We start from the raw sequence: 10,654 nt of genomic DNA, 5'->3' as shown, positions 1-10,654 counted from the left end.
AAAGTGTTAGGCCATAATAGAAAATTTGAAATTAATTCACAAGTGCTAAACAACAAAACAAAAACTTGAAAAAATTCGAATTCTAAGTAAATGTAAATTAATTCACAAATGTTAAATTTAATCAAATGTGCAATGATTAATTAAGCAATGAAAATAACAAAGTCATTAAATTGTGAATGCAAATGAAAATATAAAATAAAAAGACACACTTCAATAAGAAAACGAAATAGTGCACAAACAATGGAACAAACACAAACACAAAAAAATCAGCAATGTGTAAAAGTGTAAATGTTTTCACTCAAAACATCAGTTTTTACCAAACCTTCGTAAACACCTGTTATTAGTTATTAGTTAACCACAGTTCCTAACAATTATTAGTTAATCACACTCCCTATCCATTATTAGTTATACACAATTCCTATCCGTTATTAGTTATTAGTTAACCAAACACTTTTCCCATTACCTTTTAGTTATTAGTTATTAGTTCACCAAACACTTTTCTCATTAACTTTTAGTTATTAGTTGCAACTAATAAAAATATAACACACTTTACCTTTTTGGTATACCAACTTCTTTCTCTGCTGCAGTCTTGTCTTACACAATTTCACAAAAATCAGGCGCCGTTATGAAACAATGTCTGTTCAGATTCCACAAAAGAAATTAAATAATACCAAATAAACTCTAAGAAATATCAAATATGAAATTCTTACAAGTTAAGAGTGACCAATTTACGTTACGTTAATATAATCTCGATATCGAGGGAGAGAGAGAGAGAGAGAGAGAGAGAGAGAGAGAGGGAGGGAAATCTAACTGCCCCGAAGTTCTATGATCAAATGTAATGAAATTTTCTTCCTTTACGGAAACTCGACTAGGCAGATATGATACAAAACGTTCTTGTCACGAATGCTTCCAGTAGCTTTGAAATCTGACGCAATCTTCATAAAGAAAATGAGCAACTCCCACGTGGGACTTGACAAAGACATACGCGTACAAGACGAGTCTGTTAAAAAAAAGAAAGACACGTACCCGATCGAAACGGAGGCTGAACGATAATTAAGATTGACATGTTTTGATAACAACGCAAGACTCCAGCTCGCTCGCTATCACATGTGTTGACAGATTAGGGAAGCAAACAGAGATCTCACTCTTTTTACGTTCCATATATATTCTTTTACAACATGCAATGCGAAATCTGAACACACATTTAAAACATCCTATTCCAAGCTATCTAGGAATCTGGAAAAATGTTGCACAATCTTACATGACATTTCAAAGAGGGGAAACATGCATTTTGAAAGTAGCAATATAATATATATATATATATATATATATATATATATATATATATATATATATATATGTATATATAATACATATATATATTGTGACGAGTGCCGAGTATCTGGTTACTACACTTACCATTCATTTATTGTTACCTCACAAAAGCCAAGCACCTGACAACCTCAATCATCCAGGTACTAATCAACCGAAATACTCTAAAGGCAACAGTGATCCCTTAACAACTTACCAGTATGCAGAAAAAATCAGACTAAGTTCATCAAAACAGGTGTGAGATAATCTTGTAAGTCTACGTACTTCCCTGGTTCTAAGTCACTCCATGTTAATTGAAGGAAAACAGATCAATTACCACTCTATGTTTCTACCTAACATCAATATAATCATATGCAAATATACTGGTTAGAAATGAAAACACTTATAAAAATTTTAAATACAAAAATCTATTATTAAACTCAAAATTTATTAGTGAAATTCACAATATCAGGGAAAATTACTGTTACTTGAAAACAAAGTAAAGTTTAATTATTTCTTGAATCAATTAAGTAAAATTAAATCAAAATTGATTCATCACAAAATTCAAGAAAATTAATTCAATCAAAATTCAAAAGAGTTAGGCAATAATTGAAATTTGGAAATTAATTCACAAGTGCTAAACAATGATAAAACTTGAAAAGAATTCTAAGTAAATGCAAATTAATTCACAAGTGTTTAATTTGATTAAATGTGCAATGATTAAGCAATGAAAATAACTAAGTTAATTAAATTGTGAATGCAAATGAAAGCACAGACAAATGCGGAAAATACCAAAATTTCAAAAAGTATTAATCACACAGAATATAAAATAAAAAGGCACACATCAATAAGAAAATGGACAAAAGCACAAAACATAAAAATCTCTTCAAATGAATAAACACAAAACACAAAAATTTGCAATGTGTAAAAACTGAAATTTCACCTAACCATTATAACTATTAGTTATCAGTTCTCTAAACCATAGTAACCAATAGTTATTAGTTTTTACCAAACCACTGTTCCTATTAGTTATTAGTTGCAACTAATAAAAATATAACACACTTTACCTTTTTGGTATACCAATTTCTTTCTTTCTCTGCTGCAGGCTTGTTTCACACTTTCACAAAACCAGGCGCCGTTACACAACAATGTTTGTTCAGATTCCACAAAAAAAAAACTAAAGAAACTCTAAGAAATATCAAATATGAAATTTACAAGTTACGAGTGACCATTCAATAAGTACGAAATTGTTACGTTACTTTAAAATCAAAAGTCCTATGCAATGGAGAGAGAGAAAGAGGGAGAGAGAGAGAGAGAGAGAGAGAGAGTGATGTGAACGCTTCGAGTATCTAAGATGCAATGAAAAACTTCTCCCTTACGGAAGCTGGACAGGGGAGATGACACAAAACGTTTTGGGTAATGATTCTTTCTATAAGCTTCGAAATCTTACGCAACTTTACAAACAAAATGTGAAATATGCACGTGGCACTCGGCAAAGACATACGCGTACGAGACCAGTCTGTTCAAAAAAGACATGTACTCGACTCGATCGATCAAAGCAGAAGTCCCTTATCATACGTGATGAGTGAATCCCAAATCACAACGAAGACTCGAGCTCTCTTATGAAACGTGTTGACAGATTTTGAAAAACAACTCTAGCTTTGAACGGACAAAGTAAATCTCTCTCTTTCTACATTCTATGTTATATATTCTTTTCATAATATGTTATGCGAAATCTGAACACTCATTTAAAACATCCTATCTCTAAGCTATCTAGGAATCTGAAAAAATGTTGCCAAAATCTTATACACAATATTTTATACAGTCAAAGAGGGGACACATGCATTTTGAAAGTAGCAATATATAATATATATATATATATATATATATATATATATATATACATATATAGACCATATATAATATATATATATATGTATGTATGAGTGTGTGTCTGTGCGTATGTATATATATGTATATATATATATACAATGAATGCAACATCTTCATATGCTCGCTGGCTCCATCCACTCTTTTATGGTAGGTATATTGATGACACCTTCGCCTTATTTAAAAATGATTGTGATATTGACTCCTTTTTAGCATATATTAATACTAAACATAGTAACATCAATTTTACCGTAGAAAAAGAGGTGAATAATCAATTACCTTTCTTAGACGTTCTTGTCACTAGGGATAATGGCTCTTTTAATACATCTGTTTTTAGAAAGAAGACTTTTACTGGTTTAGGATCCAATTACTATAGTTCTTGTTTTTATGATTTCAAATTAAACTCTATTTTTACTCTCCTCCACAGGGCGTTTTTTAATTCAAACTGGTAATCCTTCCACCAAGAAATTAGTTTCCTTTCTGGATATTTTACGAATAATTGCTTCCCATAGACCTTGTTTTATAAAAAGCTCTGTATGTTTCTTAACAAACAATTCGCTACTGTCGCCAAACCCTGTACAGTACCAAAATTAGCTTTTTATGCCAAATTCCTTTTTTTACATGATGACTCATTTCGAAAAAAGTTTGCACAAATTGTTCATAAACATCATGGTGCCATTAATCTGAAATTAATACCAATAAACCCACTAACAATCGGATACTTTTTTAGATATAAAGATCGATTAGACCCTCTTTTGATCTCTAACGTGGTTAATAACTATACTTGCCGTAAGTGTAACTCTGAGACATATGTTGGATCCACGAAGAGGTTACTACGGATCAGAATCGACTCTCATCGGGGATTAAGTTTCCGTACAGGCTGTAGGCTCTCCAATCCCGAACATTTCAATATAAGAAAGCATTCACAAAACTGTAAAATATATTTAGAAAGAAGTTAGTTCCGTTTCATAGGCCAAATAAGCAATGCATATGAACTGCCTATCCTAGAGCCATTGTTTATTAAACAACTGGTTCCCCAGTTGAATACCCAGACTTCCTCCACACAACTGTACCTGAGTTAACTTTTATTTATGTATTGTTATTCTGTCTTCTGCCTTCTCTGCATAAGGTTGGTTAGCGGTTTTTGGTCTTGTTTTTGTATCTGTGTTTTTTTTTATTCTTTGTTGTAATTTGTAAATTTTTAGAGTAATTTTTGAATTAATTTTAAAGTAATTTTATTTATTGTCTAACAGATTCCCTGGTGATGTAATAAAGTTATTACCAAACGTAGGAAATAAAGAATGACAATGAATTACAGCGCTTCCAATGGTCCACCTTCACGCTGTGTGTGTGTGTGTATATAATATATAATATATATATATATATATATATATATATATATATATTATATATATATATATATATAAGCGAATACCCACAGGAAAATGATAGGCAGAAATCCAAGCGCTTTCGTCTTTACTAAGACATTGTCAAGGAACGAATGAAGTAAACAAAAAGATCAAGAATACCAGATGGTTAAGTGTCAAAAGGATAAAAATCAAAGAGATAATCCAGGATTATCGGATATCACATAGTCACAAACTTAAACATAGAATTAACCCTAACAGAAACTACAACGTATCTAGTATATAGTCCAAAACATGTAAAAATTGAATATATTAATTTTGTTGCTTACATTTATCTACAACTTTTTTCATTATGAAGGCATCGAGTTTAAATAAACCAAGACTTAAATTTAGAACATCTCCATTATTTGACCTGATGAAACAAGATTCAATGATATTCCTTTTTACTGTGTCATTACATGGAATTAAGGCTCTTGCTTGACTCCAGTTAATAGGATGATCTAAATCTCTCATATGTACGAATAATACATTCAATATCTGTCCAGTTCTCACAGAATATTGGTGCTGTTTGAGTCGTTGTGAAAAAGATTTACCGGTTTGTCCGTAATTAACTTAATCACACTTTTTGCAAGGAATTTCATATATGCAGCCGGGGAGATCTTTAGGAGAATTTTTTCATTACTAAACTCTTGACATTAATATTACTGAAAACAACATTTATGTTGAAAAGCTTTAAAATTCTACGAATTTCTAAAAAACTTTCATCATAGGGTAATTTAGAATGTTATGCTTACTAAATTCAAGTTTGTCATAAGTTAAATAAAATGTTTTTCTAGCTCTTTTCCATGACACATCTACATAAGTCCTCGCTTCAGTGGCGTGATCGGTATGGTCTTGGCGTGTCACCTTGGTGGCCACGAGCTCGATTCTCGGGCATTCCACTGAGATGTGAGAGATGTGTATTTCTGGTGATAGAAGTTCACTTTCGACGTGGTTCGAAAGTCACGTAAAGTCATTGGTCTCGTTGCTGAATAACCACTGGTTCCATGCAATGTAAAAACACCATACAAACAAGCAAACAAACATACAAAAGTCCACGGGTATTTAAGTTTCAAGACACTATCATAAACGGTTTTAATCTCAGCATTAATAAACTGCGGTCTACAGACACATAAAGCCCTTAGGAACATTCCAGAAAAAACAGAGGATGTAACATTTTGATAGTAATTGGAGTAGAAATGAACAAAAGAGGCAATATTAGTTGATTTTCGAAAGACTGAAAAGGGGAAATTTCTATCATTTCTTTGGACAGTTACATCAAGAAAATTCAAATTACAATTTCTTTCTTCCTCTACAGCAAATTTTATAGAAGGGACTAAATTATTGAGATTAATAGGGAAGTCCTGGAGAATTTCGTGAACTAGCCAAATACAGAAAATATCATCCACATACCTAAACCATATAACTTTTTGGGGCAAAATTCTTGTTAAGAGTTTTGTCTCAAAAAATTCCATGTAAATATTGCTAAGGACGGGATATAAGGGATTACCCATAGCTATGCCAAACTTTTGTACAAAAAATTCCCCATTAAAACAAAGTTTATTATCTTTGATACAAACCCTTATGAGAATAATGAGGTTTACTACAGTTAAGGGAATATCTTGACGTTCTTATTCATCCTCCAAAAATTCAAGTAAAGCATCAACAGGTACTTTTGTAAATAAAGAGACAACATCAAAAATAACCATATTAAAATCAAAATTCAAAATTAAACTATTTAATTTATTCATAAAATCAACATTGTTTTTTACATTCGTGTTAGAAATGTTCCCTACCAAAGGTGTAAGAATTTTTACAAGCAATTTAGATGAATTATACGTAACTGAATTCACTGAACTAACGACTGGTCTGACAGGGTTATTGATTTTGTGTGTCTAGACTAAACCATACATAATAAGGTAAGGAGGCGCATTGCGGTGTAAACTGTTTAATGAAATGGTCCAAGCCTTGTAGAATGGATTTAATTTGTTTATTAAAATGGGAGTTCACTGTCTGTGTAGGATCAGACCTCAGTTTCGTATAAGTATCAGTATCATTAACAAGGCCACTATTTTACTTAAATAGTCACTTTTATTCATTATTACCACCGCATTAGACTAATCTTCCTTTGTTACTTGCACTGTTTTGTCTTTTTTAATTTTTTATAAGCCTGGTACTCTTTATCTTTTTGTTTACCTGATAACTTTCTTTCCAACTGTATTGCATTCGTTCCTTGACAATGTCTTAGTAAAGACGAAAACACTTGGATTTCTGCCTATAATTTTCCTGTGGTATTCGCTTATTTAATAAAGTCACGCGGATCTACTGCGATTTTTTAAGCATATTTATATATATATATATATATATATATATATATATATATATATATATATATATATATATATATATATATATATATATATATATATATATATACATAATATATATATATATATATATATATATATATATATATATATATATATATGTGATTATTATACATTGGATATTTGTACAAATATATATATATATATAAATATATATATATATATATATATATATATATATTTGTACAAATATCCAATGTATAATAATCACATTATATTCCATAACAGTAGTCTTTAGAAGATTAATGTTAAGCAATTTTTGGATGGCAAATGCTGGATAGTATCACTTCAAGTGCAGCGACCGTGCGCTAGATTCTCTTTTTGTCTTTTTTTGGTTAATTCTAAGTTAGTTCTGAATATATCAGGCACGTCGATAGGGGTGACACACCCAGAAAGAGTTGAAACATCATTAAAACCCTTTAGATGGCAACGTTCCCTTTTTGGGAACACTCATAAAAATCGTCCTAGAATGCTACTGAAACAAAATAATTAGCACCTTACCCTTAATATGGACTCCTCTAAGTCTATAGATGGTAAGGTAGGTCTTGTATTGCTTAAATGATACGATACTTGATAAATATATTGAAGAGAAAAATGGGAAAAATCTGTTGGAAATGTTTCGTTAAATCGTTTCTCTTTTTGGATCAAAACAACACAATAATATATATTTTTTTTATTCATTTTATGCACATGTAATTACTTTATTTTATTATCATATAATAAATATTGTTTATTTGTCTAAATCAATATAATATGAAGTTTATGATCAGTGTTCCCATAATGGGAACGTTGGCATTTTTTACACTGTTGTTTTTCCCTCTACAGGGCTCACTTGTTGATACTTCCACTGCCACTACTCATAGCAAACAACACCAAACAAGTTTGTACTTGCATGTTGTGAAGACATATTATGATATTTTGCAACTATTATTTTCTGACGAAATGGTTGAGCATATAACAGAACAGACAAATTTATACTCAGTAAGGGATAAAAACTGCACGAACTTCCATGTAGGTAAGGATGAAATTAGGAAGTTTCTTGGGCTATTGCTCATTAGTGGATATCACAGTGTACCATCTGAAAATGATTACTGGTCAACAAGTGAAGACCTGGAAATACCAATATTCCCAAAAACAATGAGTAGAGACAGGTTTCGATAACAGAAATTTAGCTGACTCCAAGATTGCAAAAGTTTTACCTTTACTCGAAGTGCTTAGAGAGAGAGATGTCAGGTTAATGGTATTTTTCATGAATATCTCAGTATAAATGAGTCAATGATTCCCTACCATGGGCATCACAGTGCAAAACAGTTTCTGAAAAACAAGCTTGTGAGATTTGGCTATAAAATGTGGATGTTGTGCAGTGCAGATGGGTATCCTTATAATTTTGAAATATACTGTGGTAATGAATCAAAGAGAGCTTGCCTCTTGGAACCCATGTTGTCAAGAATATGTTGCAGCCAGTGGCTAATAAAGATGAACATGTTGTATTTTTTTATAATTTCTTTACAAGTTACGATATCCTGAGTGAGTTAGCACATCAAAATATTCGCGCATGTGGGACAATTCGTGACAACCGTACTAGAAAATGTCGTCTCACTTCAAGGAAGGAAAAAAAGTACATCTTAGTTTTACCAGACCACTGAGCTGACTTACAGCTCTCCTAGGGCTGGCCCGAAGGATTAGATAATTTTACGTGGCTAGGAACCAATTTATCACCTAGCAACGGGACATACATCTTATTGTGGGATCCGAACCACATTATATAGAAAAATGAATTTCTATCACCAGAAATAAATTCCTCTGATTTCACGTTGGCCGAGCCGAGAATCGAACTCCGGACCACCGGATTGGTGGCCGAGCGCGAAAACCAATCGTCCAACGAGGAACTTCTAGGAAGGAAATGGAAAAAAAGGATAGAGGGTCATTTGATTATAGGTCAGATTGAACAGTATTATGTACCAGATGGAATGACAATAGTATTGTCACTGTTGCAAGTAACTAATATGGTATTACCCCATTACAGAAATGTGAAAGAAATGTAAAGAAAGCAGGGAAAACATCAGTTAGTCAGCCATATCTGATCAGTATGTACAACAGAGGGATGGGTGTGGTTGATGTCTGTGACAGAATGCTTTCATCTTATAGACATAGATTGCGTTCAAAGAAGTGGTGGTAGAATATCTTTTCACATATCCTGAATTTGTCTATTGTTGCAGCATATAAATTTTATAAGTATGTAAATCCTACCACAAAGGTTTAGCATAAGGGCTTTAGGAGAGAGATAGCTAGGACACTTATCAAAATCCAACCAGTAAGAGAGAGGCAAGAAGGTCCTTCAGCAACCGCTCCAAAGGCAATCAGATATGATAATGTTAACCATTTTCTAGAATCAACTGCACAGGGAAGATGTTGTTTTTGTCAGAAAAACACAAGACTACAATGCATCAAGTGTGAAAAAAGACTACATAAAGTATGTAACAGCATATACCACAAGAAATGATCATGAATATTTTGAAGTAATATTGAAAGCATATACATTTTCTGTATAATTTTCTGACAGTTGTTCATTTCATATACCTTCCTAATGAAAGAAAAGCTATAATTTTCTTATAAATAAGCATTGTGTACAATAATGTTATCCTTATCTCGATAATAGAGACCTCAGTATAAAATATGCAAATGTATTGATTTTCCTTACAAATCTAACCTCAAATATGCCAACGTTCCCATTTTGGGAACATAACAGATATTACTGAAAACATAACTATTTGACAAATTATGACACATTTTGTCCATAGGTACATGAAAAACAGCTCAACTCTTGAAACTGGTGTTGTTAAAATTATATTAACACATGCCAGCCATTCGTCATCAGATACAGACAATGTCATCCAATAACTTTTGCAATGCGTCGCTCACCAAAATGCGACCATATCAAATACCGTTCTCGCCCTGGTTAGAATTCGTCATCAAATTGTTTCATAAACACCAAACTTTACTTGCTATTAAGTTCATCACAAAGTCCTTTCATCTTCACAGAGATTAGGAAATTATGATTTAATTCATTTATTTTCTCCACATCACAGTTTTCCACTTTCCACTTTTGCATTTAACTTAAAGAACCATACAAATGATTGCGTGTATTGTTACAATGATGCCACTGTCCTAACTATTATACTTATATATACCATTTCTCTCCGAAACAGAGATCAGTCCCAGGCATTCTGGAACATTTTTTGCCCAATAAAAAACAGCAAAATGGTTTCCCCGTTTCCTCCTCGCAAGCACACGTGTTGTTTATCCGTCATAAACGTAATAGAATAAGCACCAGCACTGCTGCGATCATATACCGTGCGAAAACCTCATTTCCTGGAGATCGTTTCGGTTCCCTGAGGCCTGGAGCAGGTGTTCCAGAATAACGGAAGTGATCCTGGATGAGGCCATAAAGGCGCTTCTCTGTTCCAGAAGGTACTTCTGCCCCATCCATTACTTGTCATTCTCGGTGATGGAGTATATTTTCTTAATGGTAAAATTATGTTATCTGTGTGTGTGTGTTATGCATAGAGCAATAGCCTTCGACATTACGTTTGGCAAAAGCCTCTTTACAAATTAGAAGAGAGACATACAGACAGTCAGAGATTTCAAATCTTATGTAAA

Source organism: Macrobrachium nipponense, chromosome 16, assembly GCF_015104395.2.
Source record: "Macrobrachium nipponense isolate FS-2020 chromosome 16, ASM1510439v2, whole genome shotgun sequence".
NCBI classification, from domain to species: Eukaryota; Metazoa; Arthropoda; class Malacostraca; order Decapoda; family Palaemonidae; genus Macrobrachium; species Macrobrachium nipponense.
Note: the sequence above shows the minus strand (reverse complement) of the source record.